Genomic DNA, 20,946 nt, shown 5'->3' with positions numbered 1-20,946 from the left:
TTTGTCTCCTTTGCTCATGGACAATAGATACCTAATGATTAACCTGATTGTGTGCTTGTGGTCCTGGTATTATAGATCCAAGTGTGCTTATCAACTTTTACGGGATGGGCCATAATTTATCACAAGAGTTTCATTAACTGTGACATCTTGCCCAGCCCATTCCTTTCCTTCCTCTCTGGAGCTGAGGCTCTTCTGAGAAAGTCAAATACTCTCACTTTGCTTACAGTCCTCACGTGACTGTAACCTTTCTGGTCTTTTATTAAACAGAGTTCTTTGATATCTACGATTTTTTTGGGGGGGGTGTTCGAGGCAGGGTCTCACTCTAGTCCAGGCTGACCTGGAATTCACTATGTACTCTCAGGGTGGCCTCAAACTCAATGGTGATCATCCTACCTCTACCTCCCAAGTGCTGGGATTAAAGGCATGTGCCACCATGCCTGGCTTTCTATGAATTTTTATGTTAAATATTACTGACATAGGTTAGGAGCAAGGTAGCTTTCTTTTGCAGGTGGTCAGCTAGGGACGCAGGCCAAAAAGAACTTGGATGCCACTCTGCCCTGGTGAGACTAGAACTCCAATCTAGTCTAATTCAGCCTGATCAAAATAGTCATAAGGAACAGTTTCCAGGTTCTTCTTCAAAAGTTCTTCCTGAGCTTATCCAGGCTTGACCCCACCCTGGGCAGGCTCTCTCTCAGTCTGTGCTCTCTTCCTGGACCCACCGACCAATCAAGGTCCTAGATACACACTTGAACTTAACAATGAGGCTCACCCCTATTGGATTCCTAACACACACACACACACACACACACACACACACACACACACACACACATACTAGGTATATATTCCTACCTAATCCAGGTTACCACTTGGATTTCCCCTGACTTTTCTCTTGGGACACCTCCCAGCTGGGAGAAGCATTCTCGTCTTAGCTTGGGAGCTTTTCTGCCTGTCTTCTCTCTTATTTCTACTTTCCCTTAAAAGAAATCATTCATAATTTACCCTTCCTCGTATCTGCATTGTTTTTAATACTTTGGTAATGATAGATAAGAACTTGAGGCTCAAGAGCCACTGGATTGGGGGGTTCTAAGCTGATCCAGAGCCAAGCTTCTCAAGTCCACAGATTAGAGGCATGTGACACCAGGCCTTGTGACCATGGTGACTTTGGCAGAGGGCTTCTGAGTTGCTTGTTACGATGTTACGAGGCTGTTTTACAAGCCAACAAAAAGTTACATGAGGGATGCTGGTAAAATGCTGCTTATAGGGCCAGGGAGGACACTGCATTGCTCATCTACAGCAATTCGCCCATCACATTTTCCCATTTTTTATGTCATTATTAAATCCACTAGAAGTTCCTCCCACTGATGTAGATTGGCTACATTCGAGTCCCCAGCCTTACTAGTGGATGGCCTTAAGTGACACATTTCTTCCCCCTCCCTGTGCCTCCATTCTCTCATCTGCAAAGTGTGAAAAGCTCCTGGAAGAGTGCTTTTGAGAGCATCAAATCAGTCAATCTCTGCAAAGCACTCTCACTCTCCTCGATTTTCAATTCATACTGTTTTGAGAATTGTTAGACCTGAACTAATGGTTTAAACAGATAAGGCTGGTTTTGGGCTTATAATTATTATATTCGAGATTGGAATGGGCTGATGTACTGTAGCTTGGCATAGAAAAGCTAGTGTCTAGAGTGAATATTCTAACTGAGTGGAGAAACAGTTCCAATTTCTACTCCAAATGCTATCAATTATGAGCTTAGGAAAAATCACTTAACTGCTCTGAGCTTTCCACTCCCTCTCTGCGAAAATGGGGCAAATAATATTTTCCTTGCCAGACTGATGGGACTCTTAAAGAGAATTAATTAGCATAATCAATACCTCTCTCTCTCTCTCTCTATATATATATATATATGTATATGTATATATATATATGTATATGTATATGTATATGTATGTATGTATGTATACTCTTTTATTATTAAACTGCACACACTGTAATAATCAAGTAGGTGGCTTGCCTGAATTCTAGATTCTAGATTCCTCACATTTTCTTTAGCTCAGTAACTTTTTTAAAAATTTCAAGGCATAAACTATCTTTAGTAAGAGCCAAACATTTATAAGATCAGATTGCTCTTGTTTCTTAATGAATGTCTTACAAAGATTGGTTGAATTAATGAACTGAGGGAAATCGGTTGCTGCGACAGGGAAATAAGTTGACAAATGTTAATTTGTATTCTTACTTATTCCTTATGGTGGTTTTCAGTCAGGCTTTTCTAAACGTAGGGCGGAGGATGCTTTTCAGTACCGCAGTGGTGGTGTGTCCTGGTGGCATTTGATGGCAATGACCAGGAGTCCCATACTTTTTGAAATGTACAGGACACTGGCTGGAGAGATGGCTCAGTGGGCAGAGTACTTGCTTGAATAAACATGAAAACCTGAGTTTGGATCCCAAACACCCAACTAAAATACCTAGTCACCCCAGTGCAGGGGAGGCAGAGATAGGAGGGTCCCTGGGGATTGGTGACGTGTTAGTTTAGTCAAATTGGTGAGCACTAGGTTCAGTGAGAGAACTTGTCTCCAAAAGTAAAGTGGAAAAGCAGTGATGAAGGCGTCTGACATCGACCTCTAACTTCCACCTACACATGCAAACCAACCCATACCTCCACACACATGTGCTGAAATGTGTGAGACATCCTGGTTGCAGAAAGAATTGCCCTGCTCAGAACGTCCATGGACCTGCTAGGAGCAAGGACACGTACCGTGTCTGATTTCCATATACTTCCATAGGCTGTGCTGAGGTGTATGTCAGAGCTGCTGTCACAGAAAACAAGTTCCGTGCTTCCTGTGCTGCTAAATCGAAAGTGCTTCTCCCACTCCTCTTCTCTGCACTGACTTCCATCCAAGGAAGCCATGTGGTATGACCTGTGCGCCTCTGATTCTCCGTGTGGGGGTGTGATACGGGGCGTGAGATGCAGGTCACCAGCTGCAGTGTGAGTGGAAACAGAGCTGCCAGTCTATCACTCTGAATGGGAGACGACATCCTCTTATTCGATTTGTTTACTTGTCATTTGTTTTGGAATAGGTAGTACATTTCTAGGGCTCATAAAAAAAATTAAGAACATAAAGACAGCTACTTTCAAAACTCTTACTCTCCCCTGTCTTTTGTAAGAAGTCAATATTTTTAAGTGATGTGTGAGCACATGTGTGTGTGGGTATGCATGTGGGTTTGTGTGCTTGTAACTTTGGGTGTTATTCCTCTCAAAAAAAAAAAAAAAGCCATCCACCTTCATTGGAGACAGGTCTTTCATTGATCTAGACCAATCTAATTTAGCTATACTGATGGCTCTCCTGTCTCTGCTTCCCCAGGGCTGGGGTAATGAGCATGTGCCATGCCCATGCCCAGTAAGCACCGTACCAGCTGGACCATCAGCCCAGTCTAGGAGTTTGTTTCATTAGTGTCTTAGGCTTCCTCATACAAACAGATGGGTCTGTTCTGGTCTCCACTCACCCTGCCTTCTAATACAGAAGCTTTTTTTCCCTGTTGGTTTGTTAGCTGAGTCTTTTCTCTAGTCCCCTTTGGAGTGTCTTCACACTCTTCCCAACGTGCGGGCTCCCCTGTCTCCACGCATGTAGCTGCGAGCGGCATCACTGTCTGCTGCGTCTCCCCTTCCTGGAGCCCCTCCTCTGCAGTCTTTGTGCAGTTCCAGTGAGAACTGGTGAGCCGTGGCCTGACTTCTAAGGTCTCCTTTCACACACCCCTTCGTCGCACGTGGGTTTCCCATTCACAGATCCCATATTCTGGTTCTGAATTTACCCCCTTATTTTCATAAAAGTACAAATGTTAGAAGCTTTCAGAAAACCCGTGGAAATTTTTCAGACATTCCCTATTTGTCATTACTAAATGTCATTACTGTGCACTCATGATTTTGATAGCTAGATTAAAAGTTATACTTGGACTGGAGAGATGGCTTAGCGGTTAAGCGCTTGCCTGTGAAGCCTAAGGACCCCGGTTCGAGGCTCGGTTCCCCAGGTCCCACGTTAGCCAGATGCACAAGGGGGCACACGCGTCTGGAGTTCGTTTGCAGAGGCTGGAAGCCCTGGCGCGCCCATTCTCTCTCTCTCCCTCTATCTGTCTTTCTCTCTGTGTCTGTCGCTCTCAAATAAATAAATAAAAAATTAAAAAAAAGTTATACTTTATTAATAATATAGTGGTCATATGGGTTATATATAACTTGATGAATTTATTTACCCCTTGAAAGCATTTATTTATTTTCCCTGGATGTATTTCAAAATTGTTCTGCCTATAATGGAACAAAATTGGCTAAGAATCAATATAGGAACAAAAATCTGAATTTTGGGCTGCTTCTCTGATTCTAGTACCATATTTTCCTCTCAAAAATGAAGAGTGCTTTTTTTGTGAATATGGAAGAAGAATATGTCTCGGTGAGAAAATTAAGCCTTAATGAAAGAAGGATAGCCCAGCTTTGGTCCCTGTGTCACTCTCGGTTTTGTGAAGGAAAGATTTTTCATGAAACCTCAGGAGTAGGAGCAGCATTACCTCTGTTTCTTCATGGTTCTGGAAACCATGAGTCATGCTGTCTCACCCTTTTCTGTCCCTGCTTCACGGCTGGATGATTCAGGCCATATTTGAGACCCACTTTAGCTTTGTGGAAGGGTCCTGTTTACATGTCCATTCATGTCCATTTAACACCAAATATATTTCAGCTTACCCTTTGGGGTATATTTTTTTTTAGCACAATTGTCCTACTTTGGTGTCTTAATTTTGTTCCCCATGTGTCATTTCCAACCTCCACAAAACCTTTTTGAATGAAGTGGGGGCAGCACTGATGGAATACAGCTCACGGTGTCTTATCCTGAAAGCTTCACACGGCTTTCTAAGCAGAACATTATTTTCCATTCAGTTTTAAAAATTCTTTTGCTTTGTTATATTTATAGTTACAATGGTACCAGTTATCTGTACCATTATCACAATCATGCTCAGCCACTAGCTATTGAAAACTAAGTACAGAACTACAGAAATATGTGGCCATTAGCACTCTCTGGTTTTGGGGAGTTTAGCACCCTACAAAGGTTGTGAATTTTCCTGTTAATTGAAGGGTAAGTGCTGGCTTCTATTTTGTGGGTGCCTAAGAAACAGATGTGATCATTTTGTGTGGTTCCAGAAATAAACCACAGTAATGGCAGCAATGACAATAACAGTTAACTTATACCGAGTTCTCATTCAGTATCCAACATTGAGTTATGTTTAAATGCATTATTTAATTCTTCCATAGGCCCTGTGAAGTTGAAATTAAATTCTTTCCTTACTCTGCAAGTGCTTGAAGCTCCCTTCATCTGCCTATATGCTTTGCGCGGGCCTCTGCATTGGAGCACCCCTGGGGAAAAGTTGCTTCATGATGCACCTTGGGCATTACAGAGAGAGTGCCCGTCATACCCCCAACTCTGAACAGCACCGTGGCACTACTGTGAGCCTTTCGACCTCACAGACCTGCTGCTCCTGTTCTCTCACTTGCCCTGTGATTCTTGCTGAGGGGAACTGCAGACACTCTCTTTCCTGGGCTATCCTCCTGTTGCTGGGGGACCTATCTCCTTTAGCTTTTGTCATTTCCACCTTCTAGCCAGTCATTGTTTTGCTTTGTTTTTTTTTTTGAGGCATGCTCTTGCTCTAGCCAAGCTGACCAGGACTTCAATATGTAGTCTCAGGGCAGCCTTGAACTCACAGCAATCCTCCTACCCCTGTAGGATAAAGGCATGTGTTACCATGCCCTGATCTATCTAGGAATTCTTCTTTTTTTAAATTTTTTTTTACAGGGAGGAGGGAGAAAAAGAGAGAGAGAGATAGAGAGAGAGAGAAAACTGGAATGCCAGGGTCTCAGCCACTGCAATCAAACTCCAGATGCGTGTGCCACCTACTGGGCATGTGTGACCTTGCACTTGCCTCACCTTTGTGCATCTGGCTTACATGGGATCTGGAGAGTCAAATGTGGGTCCTTAGGCTTCACAGACAGGTGCCTTAGCCACTAAGCCATCTCTCCAGCCCCATCCAGTAATTCTTTTTTTAAAATTTTTTGTTGTTTATTTTATTTGTTTATTTGAGAGCAACAGAGAGAGAGAGAAAGAGAGAAAGAGGCAGAGAGAGAGAATGGGCACACCAGGGCTTCTAGCCACTACAAGCAAACTCCAGACATGTGCACCCCCTTGTGCATCTGTCTAACATGGGTCCTGGGGAATTGAGCCTCGAACCGGGGTCCTTAGGCTTCACAGGCAAACACCTAACCACTTAGCCATCTCTCTAGCCCACCCCATCCAGTAATTCTTAAGTAGCAGTGGGCATCAGATCATCTGGGAACTTTTAGAAACTCTGTTGCATAGAGTTATTCCTAAAGCTGAAGGCTCAGCTGGCCTTATCCTGGGTATGAATCTCTGGGTAGGGTTAAGAAGACAGAAATGCTTCCTGTGTCCAAGGGTGGTCCCTAACCTCAGCTCTGCTTCCCAGACCTCTACTCTTCTTTTATCCAGGTCTATATCTGTTTCACCATTATTTCTTTCACTATGTACTCTCTACTTGTGTCTGAACTATGTGGTGGTTTAATTCAGGTGTTCCCCCATAAACTTAGGTGTTCTGAATGCTATGTTCCCACCTGATGGAGATTTGGGAATTATTGTCTCCTGGAGGGGCTGTATTGTTGAGGGTGGGCTTATGGATATTATGGCTAGCTTTCCCTTACTAGCATTTGGCTCTACTACTGTTGCTATGGTCCATCTGTTGTTGGTCAGGAGTCAATGTCCACCCTTCTGCTCATACCCTTATTTCCCCCTGCCATCATGGAGCTTCCTCTCAAGTTGATAAGACAAAATAAACCTTTTTTTCCCTCACAAGCTGCGCTTGGTCAGGTGATGTATGCCAGAAATACTAACCTGACTGCAACAGTAAAACTGGTACCAGGAGTGGGGTTACTGATAGACACCTGACTGTGTGGTTTTGGCCTTTTGGAGCTGACTTTCAAGAGGAATGTGGAAGGATTTTAAACCTTGGCCTAAGAGACAACTTTCAGTATTATAAGTACAGCTTGATGGACTATTCTGATCAAACACAGACCTGAAAGCAGTAAGAATATGGACTGTGAGGTTTGGCTTATGAGGGTGAGAAACAGCTTTGCTTGGACTGGGCTAGCAGTTTGTGTGAGAGGCTTGCTGTTATGCCTGTGTCCTGAGAATTTGTGCAGGGTTGCTGTGTATAGAAATGGACTGGAATGAGTAGAAGGGTATAGCACAGAAATGAAATATTTAGTCTGAAATTTCTGTCAGTTCATCTGCAATTATGGGAGATTTAAACCTTTGAGATTTGGTTAGCTGACCTGCATTGGAGCAACAGGATGAATGTAGAGTCTTTTGAAGGGGCCTGAGTACTCAAGGAGTGTCCATTCTTCAAAGACTGCTTTATTTCCCCTGGATTAACAAATTTGCACCCCATATAGTATTATGGAATATAAGAAATGCAAGAAAGAGAGGGTCATTGAATTTGCAAAATGGTCTTCTGTTTTTGAAATGGCCATGGGCAGTGTGAAGCAGTTTTGCTGGATGCCTCCATGGAGACCCAATGGAGCTGTGAGGATAGACTGTGGGTTGCAGTAGAGACCCAGTGGAGATGCTGGGACTTTTGAGTTGGTTGCTAAGGAGAACTGCCAGCCCCAATGAAGTTTTCTAGGACTGAGAGTAGCCTAGCTGGAGAGGTGTAATTGGAACTCTGGAGACTTGTTGCTGGTTAGAGTTATTGGACTTAGATATTTGACACTGACTAGAGTTCTTGGACTTGGAGCTACAAAGTTTGATGTTTTCCCTGCAAATCTTGTATTGGCTGAATATTTCTTTGCTATGCCCAATGCCATCTTTTGCAGTGTAAATGTTTATTCTGTTTATGGTTTTTTGTGGGGGGGGACTTTTTTAGTATTATGGATCAGTTAGAGAACCCTGGACTATGTGGATGTTTGAACATCATTAGGTTGATAAAATATAGGGACTTTTGTGGTGGGACTGAATGCATTGCATTTTATATGATGGATGGTTGTCAGTTTATGGGGGCCAGGGTCGGAATGTGGAGGTTTGATTCAGGTGTCCCCCATAAACTTAGGTGTTCTGAATGCTAGGTTACCAGCTGATAGATATTTGGGAATTAATGCCTCCTGGAGGAATTTTATAGTTGGGATTGGGCTTATAGGTATTATAGCCAGTTTCCCCTTGCCAGCATTTGGCATATTCTCCTGTTGCTATAGTACATATGTTGTTGGCCAGGAGGCAATGTCCACCCTCTGCTCTCATGCCATTGTTTTCCCCTGCCACCATGAAGCCTCCCCTCGAGTCTATAAATCAGCAGTGCAAACAGCTGGCTTATAGACTGCAACAGCTTCAAACACAAATTAGCATTTTTCTTCTTGACTCTGTAAGCATTGTTCTCCTACTACTATTAGACAACCCCTTGGAGAAGAGTTTATAAGACTGACCTTTTATTATACTGATTTTGTTGGGTGTCCCTGAATCTTTCATATAGGCCATCAAGCAACCAAAGCTGTAGGATGTTTTGAGAATCTGCCTCATCTCAGCATCTTTGGGACACATGTTTAAGATGCTCTTCCTTAGTATAAATCCCTCCTGGTTCTCCTGCACAGTATACTTCATGGTTTAAGTGCTTCTAATTTTTAAAGAAATATTAGAATAAAATAGAGATAGGCCTGGTGGTGCAGGCCTGTCACTCTAGCTCAGGAAGCTGAGGAAGGAGTATGACAAGTTTAATACTAGCTAGGGACAGTCTAGTGAGATCATGTCTAAAATAAACAAACAAAATTTAAAAAGAAAAAAAAATTGGCTAAAGAGATGGCTTAGTGGTTAAGGTTCTTGCCTGTGAAGCCTAAGAACTCATGTTTGAATCTCCAGGTCCCACATAAGCCAGACGCACAGTGATGCAGCACTCCACGTCACACATGCACACAAGGCAGCACACACATCTGGAGTTCATTTGCAGAGGCTGAAGGCCCTGGCGTGCCCATTTTCTCTCTCTCTCTTAAAAAAAAAAAGGAAAAAAAAAAAGGTTTGTGTTGTGGTAGAGCCTGTGTTTAGCATGTATGAGACCCTGGGTTCAATCTTTAGTACTGAAAATGAATTAATGAGTAAACAAAATAAAATTTAATTTTTTTAAAAGACCTTGGGATATAGAGTGCTTCCTGGCGTGTGCAAGGCACTGTGTTCAATATTTAGCATCCCAACCCTCCAAAGAGGATAAAATAGAACTTTTACTATTTCCAAAAAGTAAGATGTAATGTGGAAGGGTATTGTTAGAGGAGTAATATTCTGACAGGAATCTGGATCTAGGCTTTTGTATGAGGAAATCAAGTTGAATTTGGCATAATACTATATAAGCAAAAGTTTAACAAAAACATTGTTTTAGGTCTCAGGCTTTCTCCTAGAGTGAGAACATGATTTGGGGCCCAAGCAAAAAAACCTATCTACCCCCAATGTGAGTGACATGGAAGCTAAGCCAGATGTGCTCCTCACTGCAAAGTATTCTTGGAGTATTTCTGGGGGCCCTTGCTGCTGCCCTGTCCTGTATGGGTCACCATGTGCACCCACTATGGGTACCCACAGTAGAATAGCTCAGCATGTGGAACTCTGCTTCTTTCTGATGTAATTTTTTTTTCTTTCTCTCTCAAACTAAGTGAAGCATTCTTACTATAGAATACTTAGAAGATACTAAAAAAAAACCTTTACTTTTCTTACCACTATTGTTCTTCTACTCAGCTGTGGATGCCACTAAACAGGTTGCTGTACTGCTTTACTGTTTCTTATTCATACAAACACTCATATACGTGTCTTCACTGGTGAAATTTGGATCAAACCAGATGTAGTATCATTTGTTGTTGTGCTTTGGGAAGAGTCTCTACCATGTCATGAAAAATTCTTATCAACATGTGTTTTTTTAATGGCTGTCTGATATTCTGTCTTAAATATATTCATAATTTATTTAACCAATCCCCTGTTGTTGAACATTTAGATGGTTTCCAATTTGTGCTCTTATAAATAACTAATGCTACATTTAATAACCTTGAGCATAATTGCTTGTGCATTGCTGATTATTTCTTTAGGACATGTTTCTAGATGCTTAGTGTAGCTGGGCTGCAGGGCAAGGCCAGCACTCTTGTGATTGATTGGCCTCTAGCGAAACCATCCTCGCAGAGGAGAGAGGCTCAGGGCCAAGGGATTTTTTTTCCCCTTCTGCTGTTCCCATCTGTTTGAGTTCTTTTAGACCAGGGATTTTTAACTGTTTTCCAGTTCCTACTGCTTTTTACTTGAGAAATTTTTATATGACCCTTGGTATGTAGGCATATAAAATAGGTATACAAATACAACATTTATTGATAATAAAACAGAAAGAAATTTATCTTAAGACAGTTTTTGGCATGCATATAATTGTATATGCATTTACCAAAGAGGAGAGCAAACTGCATTCTAATGAGAGTGGTATACTTGTTTATTTTTTACAAAAGAATTAAATCTGAGCTGAGTATTTGATGCTATGGGCCAGAGAGCATCTTCAGTGTTTTTCAGGGTGACTCAAAAAAATCTTGACTTTATAATCGTCAATACTGACAATGTTGCTTTGCATTTGCATACTATAAAATGTCAGAAGTGCATTTAGAGCCATTTCAGAAATTGTTCGAAATTCTGGTCTAATCCCAAGCCAAAATTCATTCAGTAATTTTTTTTTTTTTTTTGACGCTCAAGTCAGCAGCTGAAACATCAGTTGTTAAAACCAACTATTCTACCATGAAACAACCCCAAGACACCCTAATTTACTACTTACATGCTCAATGGTAGGAAAATATTAAAAGTCTTTGTTTCTAATAATTACATCATTGTGTTTGATTAAGAGCAGAAATCTTTGTATGTACAAGGAAAACACTGTACTTCCTAACACGCAATGATTTTCAATGTGAGCCAAAGTGTTCTGGGCCATTTTGGTTGGTGTCATTTGGGGTGTTGGTGTCATGTGGGGTGTTGGTGTGGTGGCACAAACAGTGCAAAGAGCTCAGGCTGTGTGTGCTTAGCCAAGGCTGCAGTGAAATTCCACAGTGGAACACCAGCGATCACTGCTAGAAGCACCTTGAATTCATGACACATTAGACGTTTGATTTTGACTTAAGTTTTGGTTGGTGGGAGTTTAGAAACCTTTGGCTGTTGCTGCATTTTTCATGACTTCGACATTCAGTGACCTTCCCCCACCCCACCTGGGGGACATGAACTGCAGGTTAAGATGGTCTCTGGGGGGAGGGGAAAAAAGGATGGTCTCTGGATTGATTGTTCCATTTCAGGAGACTTTAAATTATTTCTTTGGAATTGGCACACAGGCAACTCTGTCACAGGATGAAATGGAACAAACACATACTTCCAAATAATTCCCCATTTGCTCGAGGCTGGCTCTGAATTTTCTCCGTTCTTTACATGTTTGGGAGAAATATTGCTTTCAAAAGCAGCAGGACAGATAATCAAGTTTGCAAAATGTTTGCCTTGTAAACATGGGGACCTGAGTTCAATGGCCAGAACCCACATTAAGAAGAGTCGGGCACCATGGTACACACTTGTAATCCTAGCTCTGTGGAGGTAGAGACAGGTGGACTCGTGGGGATCATTGGCCAGCCAGCCTAACCTACTCAGCGTGTTCTAGGCCAGTGAATGACTCTATCTCAAATAAGGATAGATGTTGCAGTCAGATTCGCATTGCTGGTAGAAATCACCCAACCAAGAGCAGCTTCTGGGAAAAAGAGGCTTATTTTTGGCTTATACGCTCGAAGGGAAGCTCCACGGTGGCAGGGGAAAACAATGGCATGAGCAGAGGGTGGACATCACCCTCTGGCCAACATAAGGTGGACACAGCAACAGGAGGGTGTGCCAAACACTGGCATGAGGAAACTGGCTATAAAGCCCATAAGCCCGCCCCCAACAATACACTCCCTCTAGGAAGCATTAATTCCCAAATGTCCATCAGCTGGGGAGCTAGCATTCCTAACACCTACGTTTACGGGGGACACCTGAATCAAACCACCACAATAGATGACACCCAAGTAACAATACCCCATGGTGTCCTCTGGTCTGCACACTCACATATATGCACTTGTGCTTGTACACACGTGCACTCACAAGGACATGCCTACACGTGCACACAAAAACCAGTAGCGGGGTCTTTATCATCTGCAAGTTACTGTCCTTACCTCTGGAGGTACAAAAGTCCCTAAGCCTCGGGGGTTTCATGGCAGCGTAGGACAGAGACAGGAAGAAGACTTGGTGTGGAGGGCTAGTGCTTTGGGTACAGAAGAGGCTCTCCCATTCTTGGGACCAAGACATCAGCATACTAAAGAACACCTGTGATGCACACCCACTGCTGGAGCTGAACCTTCTAAGTAAGCAACCATTCCTTTGTAGCAAGGGAAAAGTGTGCCAAGAGAGAATAGCATGTGCAAAAGCATGGAATGTACTGGTTAACAACACGGCGAGGGGACAACCTGTGATTACGTTTCTACAAGTGCGTGTGTGCAAAACCTTCTAGCCTCTGCCATACCAGCTGATGGGTCTCTGGGGCTGGAGCCAAACGTCATGTAACACTGACTTGTATATAGGACACAAGGATTGTATATAGGACACAAATTATGGACAAACTGAAAATTACGAAGGGCTGTGGGGGTCAAACGAGGAGTGTGAATTCCTTTGTGAGCTATGTGGGGAAAGTCAGCTCCTCTGTCACAGAACTGGTATAGAGGGGGGAAGACAGATGTCCTAAAGTTGCTCATGAATGCACTAAGCTGTATTTTCCTGTACCCTAACATACCACAGCATGCATCCCCCATCCTAATATTCCACAGCATGCATACCCCCCAAAGAACAATTTGATGCTATTAGCTCTTACTGCCCACTTCACACTTCTTGGGGGGGAGGGGAATACTGAAGTATTAGAATTGCACAGTGACAACTTGCCATTGAAAAGTTGGCTTCGGGTTGGCGAAAGGTGATGGTCTGAGGTGGAATGATTTGAAACGTGCTAATAGTAAAGCATCAGTTATTTTGGGAGCTCTCAAAGTGCTGTTATTTACCGTGACTGGTGTGAAAAGAATCAGTAAATGGGAAAATTGTGTCTTGGCCAACATAAATTAAACTTCCACATATCACCACGTTGTACATCTTTCCTCCAGCATTTCCTAGTCTGTACGGATCACTTCATATATAAAACCTGAGAATTCTCTAGCAGTGTGCATCAATAATGAAATGTTAGGGTTCCCCAAGGGCTACTCAGACAGAAATTTGCTGTGCTGTGTGTTTTTATTTTTTTTAAGTGAACACATTTTTATTTAAGAGATTTCAGATACGATTCCTTCATTACCCATCAAGGTTTTCTTAGCTTCTTCAAAGCTGCAAGTGAAGAGTTCTTTGGAAGAAATTCCCTTTTATTAAAGAAAATTTAGCAAAAATATGTTTCATGGAGAGAGGGGTGGGGGAGAGGGAGGCAGTGATTGGATTCCCAGAGAGAATCCCTCCACCCCCTGAGGGGATGGAGATTTTATTTTTTTGAGGTAGGGTCTCACTGTAGCTCAGGCTGACCTGGAATTCAGTATGTAGTCTCAGGCTGCCCTCGAACTCTCGGCGATCCTCCTATCTCTGCTTCCCAAGTACTGGGATTAAAGGCGTCCGCCACCACACCCGGCAGAGGATGGGGATTTTATTTTACTTATTGACAATTTTTATGCATGCATATAAAGTATTTTGATCTTGATCCCCTGCCTTGACCTTTGCTTTTTCCCTTCCCCTTTCCACTGGATCCCTTCTTCCCAACTAATTCCTTTTCTACTTGGATGTCTTCACTTTTCTTTCTCCTTTCTTGTGTTCATGACTCACTGAGTTCAATTAGGGTTTTCTGCATGAGTATGGAATATTTACCAGAGCATGTGCAACTGCATCACTGCAGAAAACCTCTCCCACACCCCCAGCAGCCATTCACTGCCAGTGGCTCTTCGGGGAGGGATGGGGCCTCACACCTTCTGTACCATCCATGATGAAATGTGTAAGAGCCCAGGATTGCATAGGTCTTGTTCCTGTAAGCGCCGTTGTTGTGAGGTCATAAGGGTAATGACCACATCACGTTGGGAAGACAGCCATAACCCTTTTTAAAAAGAACTCACGGTTACTCCAGTTGTGTGCTCAGTCCACAATTCCTTTGAGCTTCTTTTATCTCGGCTTGAGTTAAAGATAAATTCACGACAACTTCATAGCTGTCCATGTGAGATATTTCATAAGCTTCTAAAACTGCAATGTGGATTCTCAGAAAGGTTATTTTCATATTTTCATTCAGCCCATTGGAGCAGTTGAATATTTTGCCCATTGTCACAACATACTGTTTGATTTTTATTTGTTTTGATTTTTGTGTTTGTTTTGTTAAAATTGGTAACTTTAGACAATAGAACTAAGTAGAAAAGAAAAGTGTATATTTTATTGTAGAAAGAGTTTCATAGTAGACTTTACATTCTATGGTCTAGTATATTTGAATTGTTTCAATATATGATTTTAGGAAATTTTATATATATATATGTTCTGTTTTAAATGTAATACTTTTTTATAGCTTGCCATTTTGTAAGAGGTATTTGATTTTATTTTTCCCTCTGTTCTTAATTAATTACACTTCAGTTGGGATCAAGAGAATATGCAGTTCATATGAATAGCTAAGCAGTCAGCATATTTTCATGTTAAGCACCATAGGGAATTTAGAACTCCCACTTTTCAGAGCTTCCCCACAATTCTCTGAGCAATGCTATAATGTAGGTCAAAGCCACTCAGAAAGTCCGTATTAACATTCAGACACATTTTTCTGTTGGCCCTCTTTGCAGCCCCCTCCACATAGCTAACGTGACGGTAAGTGATGTACTCCTTGGTCGGTCACCTTACTCTGTCCATCAAGCTGTGCGTGACCAACAGCAGAGAAGTGCAGCAGACCATGGAGAACAAGGCAGGTGCTGAGTAGGAAAATCAAAGACAGACGCCCTCTGCACTCTTGCACTGGAGGCTCCAGAGACCGACACGCTGGGCGGTGTGATTTGCGTGAGTGGATGGATTTTCCCAACACCAACACCACATTTCAGAGGCTCTAGTGAACCTCTTGTTCCGCAACTGCTCTCCTCCCACCCTGGCCTGCTCTCTTAATGTGATCATATTTCCACCAATTCAGACCTTTGTTCAAAAGCAAATTTCTTTTAAATTTTAGAAACATGCTTGCTGGTTTTGTGGTCTTGAAAAAAAAATTGGCCATGTCTTATAGATGGGCACTGTGTAGGTCTTCGCTGTTGGTCCATTTCATATTCGGTTTCTAGTGGATTTTATCATGGAAATAATCTCCCAAAGTTAATTAATTGAATCTACAAGAAAAACGTTCTAGAGGTAGTACTGCAGATGGAAGGCGATCATTAAGAATGGCCAACTTTGCTTTTGCTCATCATTCACAGGTAATTCTGACAAGGTGGTGCCTACCCGCATGACCAGTACAAGTGTAACTGTTAAACATGCTAATGAAGAGATTGTACTGGAATTAGGGATCAACACTTGACTGAAAAGTTGGTTTTGCAGCCCAAATCAGTGTTATATTTTTATCTTTCTGTCTCCTGAGATTAATATAAAATCTAGTGAGTCCAGGTGTGGAGATATGGCTCCTTGGAAAAGTGCTTGGCATGGAAGCATGAAGACCTGAGTTGATCCCAGGCATCCATGTATTATCAAGATGTGATGGTCTAATCCTGGCTTGGAGGAGGGGACATGGATATAGGAGGATCCCTGGGATTCACAAGTTCACTTGTTTAGCCCAGTTGGTGAGCTCTGGGTTCAATGAGAGACCATGTCTCAAATAAATAAATAAATAAATAAATAAATAAATAAATAAAGTGGAAAATTATTGAGAAAGACACATGATGTCAACCTCTGCACCTCACTGGCCTACCTACCTACCTACCTACATACATACAGGCAACAGAAAGGGGGCAAGAGAAATGGCTTAGTGGATAAATGCTTGCTATGTGTATATAATCAGAGCTTGTATCTCCAGTACCTATGTAAGTCCTGAGTGGACATGGTCGCTTGCCCGTTATTCTAGCACTTGGTAAATAGAGAGAGGGGATCCCTGGGATTAGCTGCCTAGCTAGACTAGTCTAATTGGTGCCCTCTAAGATCAAGGTGAGAGACTCTTTCTCAGGAACATAAAGTGGGTAGCAATCAAGGAAGATGCCTGACACCAATCTCTGGCCTCCTCATGGATGTGCACTCAGGTGCACACACTTGCCTACAGATATGCACCCATGTATATATGAATCACACACACACACACACACACACACACACACACACACACACACACACACACAGAGCTAGAGTCCTATTCTTCAAAAGGTTACACAGAGTTAGAATATTATTGAGTGATTCCACTTTTACCTAATCTGTATCCAGGAGACATGAAAACTTACATACACACGAAATGTATCCAAGCGTTCGTAGATCATTAGATACAGCAGTGAAAAGATGGAATCAACCCAAATGCCCATAAACTGACTCATCAAAGGAAGAAGGATGGGTAAATAAAATTTGGTTTCTATAAACAATAAAAGTGTTATTTGGCCTTTAAAATGACTGGAGTATGATGCATGTCGCTGCATGAGTAAGCTTTGAAAACATGGTAAATGGAGGAAGCCAGGTACAAAAGGTCACATATTGTGTGACCTCATTTATATACAATGTTCAGAACAGGAAATTTATAAAGGTGGAAGTGTATTGGTGGTTGCTTATACCTGGAGGTGCTGAGCATCAGGGGATGCAGAGTAATAGCAAAAGGGTATGCAGAAGTGTGCTAACGTAGTGATGTTTGTGGTGATGTTTGGCCATATTTATGAGCTCTAGACTAAAAAAACCACTGAATGGTTCACTTTCATGGAGGGGTAGTATGGTCTGTGAATTATAACCCAGTTAAGCTTCTTTAAAACAAAGTAAGAAGTAATGAACGTGAAAACCATAACATTCAAGCTGTTTGCATGGGATGTTAGATTGAGGCACACCAGGGAGGGACATCTGAGCGCTTTGGTGCAGTAAGGCTCTGTTTCTAAGCTAGGTCCAGAATGTGGATGCTCACTGTGTTCAGTTACTACCGTTTTTCTTTAAATTGAACACATGTATCATAAGTATCTGTGATATATTTCATTATAAAGAATATGTAAAACATGAAGTAAATTGTGTTCCAATATACAAATTAAAAATTTATCCTTCCATGGACACTTGATCTCATTGTCATTCATCATCACTAATGTCATCATTTTCTAGTATTTCTTGAGTGCTGTGTGCATTAACAGTGTCCCATGCAACACAATAGGTCATACAACGTGGTCTGTGTGTCTGATTGGATGCGATCTGTAATTCCTACAATCACCTCATGGGAAGTGTCTCATAATCTCTGTCTTTCTAAAGATACAGCTAAGTCATGGGGAGGTAAAGTGTTCATAATCAAAAAGAGCTAAGTTAGTAAGGGCATTGGAATTTCAGTCCCTCACAGAACACGTGGAGCCTGTGCTTTGAATAATGATGACATGATAACTTGCTATTTCACGAACTTCTGAAACCCATACCTCTGGGATAAACTTCATGGAAGTAGTAACGTTCCTTTTTTCCAATTAAGAATCACAGTCTTTTTTCTTCTTCTAGCAGCCAAAAATATTTATTTTGTAATGGAGAGAAGATATGATTTCTAGGAATACAATTATATTGCATATGTGTTTTCAAATGGTATACTTCTTTTGCTCTCTCCTATCCTTCCAACACACTCACCCTTCAAATCTTAACTACTGGACTCTTGCCAATCTGTGAATCCATTTTCAAAAAGAAGCTTCACAGGTGAATGCAGTGTTTGACCCAGCCAAGTGAGCAAAATATTGTGTAGAATTTTTGAAAAAAAAAAATATACACACACACATACACACACACACACACACACATACATACATTGAGAGAGAGAGAGAGAAGGAGCATGCCAGGGCCTCTAGCCACTGCAAATGAATTCCATGTGCCTACATCATGTTGTGTATCTGGCTTATATGGGAACTGGAGAATTGAACCTGGGTCCTTAGGCTTATCCTTAGCCTTAACCGCTAAGCCACCTCTCTAGCTCAATATGTGAGTTTTTATTGCAACATAAGAAAAAGAACAGTAGAACAGAAGTGAACTTGGAGGCCATAAGTATCGGATTCTCATTTTTCAAGTAAGAGAGACGCAAGTGCAGAGAAATCGAGAGTGGAAATTGTATCTGATTGCTGTTAACCTCTATACACCAAGCCTCAAGAGACTGATCCCAGGTCTGTTCCTCCCTCCTGTCCTTGCAGTGGTTGCTTTACTCTCCCACTCCGTGACAGGCATGTCTTCATGGCTTTGCTGCAGGAACAAACAAGATGCAGCGTATGTCATTTTAGTGATCAGCGTGCACTGGGGGAGGGAGACCCAGTATAATAACGCTATAATGAAGGATAATGGCTGAAGATATCACAAGTGAACATTTGTGTCAACTCTGGGGTGGACATGCCAGAGGAAGAGATTTCAGAAAGTTAGTACTTGAGCAGACTCCTCAAAGCGGTGTGAAATGGAGAGAAAATGGGAATAGTGAGGAAAATGGCCACAGCTTAGCCAGAGGCTAATGATGAGAGATGGCGCAGACAGCATAAGCCGAGGCGTGTTGTGAGTACTGCTTGCTCCATGCTCACCCACAGGTAAAGGGAATTTGCTAGCATAGACATGGGAAGAGTCACATGTGAAGATGTGTTCTAGAGACATTACCCTGGTAGGGGCCTCTGAAGGTACTTTGCATAAAAGAGTACAACCTTAGGGAAAAGGTGGCTTTACTCAGTCTTGTGAAAGCATGAAACAATTGCTCGATCACATCCCCAATTCTTTGGTCAGTTTTTTTTTTTTTTTGAAAAGGTGGAGACCAATATCTTAATTTTCACACGCATCTTAATTCCAGAAATGTAAAAATGTGCATTTTTAGGATCAGTGTATGTTCTTGATAAATATTTACCAAAAGCAGAACCGATTTTTTTTTTCTTTCTGTTAGTGTCCTGGGAAGACTTAAACAGAATAAAAACTTGAGAAGTTAACATGACATTTGCTCTCTAAGTTGTATGACTTCCCTTATTGTGATACATTTTGACAAGGCAACAAGTACTCCTGATAGCATTTGGGGGACACAGACTTGGGAGATATGAGAATGAGAAGACTCCTTTGTTGGGGAGTGTTTAAATGAAACAGTATTTCTCAAAGGGGAAAGTGTGGGGGTGGGGAGGGAGGGAATTACCATGGAATTTTTTTTATAATCATGGAAAATGTTAATGAAAAAATTCAAAAATAAAATAAAATTATATATATATATATATATATATATATATATATATATATATATATATGCCCCCCCCCAAAATGAAACAATATTTCATTTAGACCTCAGGACAAGTAGGAGAGACATGCTTGGGAGCCATTACCAGTGGACACATCACGTGGCTCAAGAAGTGGGTGAAAATCAGTGGCGAAGTCAGGGTTCAACTAAAACAAGTCCCTACCTTGGGGGCACTCCCAGAGGGGAACTGGTGTTTGTAAACTTGGTGAGTGAATATGTGTGTGTGTGTGTGTGTGTTCGTGTGCATGAGAGATCTCTCCATATCTATATGTATATCTCTATCTATATATCTTCTATCTGTGTATCTATATGTAATGTATACTCATATATGTGCAGATATGGTCATACACAGAAACCACAGGAGGCTCCTGGGTGTCCCTTCCTTTATTGCTCATCAGCATGTGTCCTTCAGACAAAGTCTCTCATTGAACCTGAAACTGCTCTCTTTTTTTGTCATGTCTAGTGAGCCCCAGCAATGTTGACTCCCCATAGGACTGGGGTGAATATGGCCATGCCAGGCTGTTTCATGTGGGGGCTGAGGAATCAAACATAGGGTGAACTGGACTTCTCAGGCCTTCATGCTTGTACATCAAGAGCTCTTACCCGCTAAGTCATCTTCCCAGGCCCCTTGGTGGAAGTTCGTCATGCTTGCTCTCTCTTGCTAGAGCTGAGTGTTTCCTGGGCCTGGTTCTGCCTCTCCTCTTTTTCTCAATAGTAGCTTGGTGGCGGGGGAGGGGGAGGATCCAGCCAGGCCTGTTTAAGCGAAAAGGGTATCTGGGTGTGCCTTGACCTCGGGTTTGAACCTTACGCCGGTGGCTGCCTTGCTTCGGTGCACACCGCGTGGAGGGCACGGAGACAATCCAAAAGCAGGAGCAGGCTGCCAAGCCTGGGTCCATTCTTCGCATTCTCCCGTGTTTGCATTTGTGCTGCTGGAGAGAGAGCGCCCTGAGCTGGGACAGAGGGGTGGAAGGAGATGGTGGGAAATGCTGTCTGCCCGGGATAGTCTGATAAAGCTGCCTCTTCTGCGGTGGTTCCTAGAGATGTGACTTATATGGACATGCCCCACCAAGTTGAAGGAAGAAGTGTGCTGTGTTTGTTGGAGAGTGCAATAGAAAGATTATGGAGCTGTGTTCTTTTGGGAAAAAAAAAAAAACTGATGTGGTTAGTCTATTACTTTAGGCTTCTATGCTAAACTGGAAAGAAATACTCACTTTAGGGCCGGGGAGATGGTTCAGTGGGTGAAGTTCTTGTGGCACAAGCATGAAGACCTGAGTTTAGAACCTCATCACATGTAAAAGACAGGCCTGTAGTGGTTCATGCCTGTAATCCAAGCCTTGGGGAGGAGGCAGGGGACTCCCTAAGGCTTGCTGGCTACCTAGTCTAACTGAAATGGTGATCTCTAGGTTCAGAGAAAGACCTTATCGT

The 20,946-nt window shown here is 42.2% G+C and overlaps 1 protein-coding gene and 1 non-coding gene across 3 annotated transcripts in view; one reads left to right on the top strand and one right to left on the bottom strand.

Moving 5' to 3' along the window:
• Nucleotides 1–20,946, top strand: part of Tnik (TRAF2 and NCK interacting kinase) — a 429,300-nt gene that overhangs the window by 56,232 nt on the left and 352,122 nt on the right. The window lies entirely within an intron of this gene.
• Nucleotides 14,385–14,449, bottom strand: LOC123453448. The gene has a single exon (XR_006632829.1). It is a non-coding gene; the product is annotated as a small nucleolar RNA Z40 (small nucleolar RNA).

Source organism: Jaculus jaculus, chromosome 11 (genome assembly GCF_020740685.1).
Source record: "Jaculus jaculus isolate mJacJac1 chromosome 11, mJacJac1.mat.Y.cur, whole genome shotgun sequence".
In the NCBI taxonomy this organism is placed as follows: domain Eukaryota; kingdom Metazoa; phylum Chordata; class Mammalia; order Rodentia; family Dipodidae; genus Jaculus; species Jaculus jaculus.
Note: the sequence above shows the minus strand (reverse complement) of the source record. Positions and strands in the feature narration are given on the sequence as shown.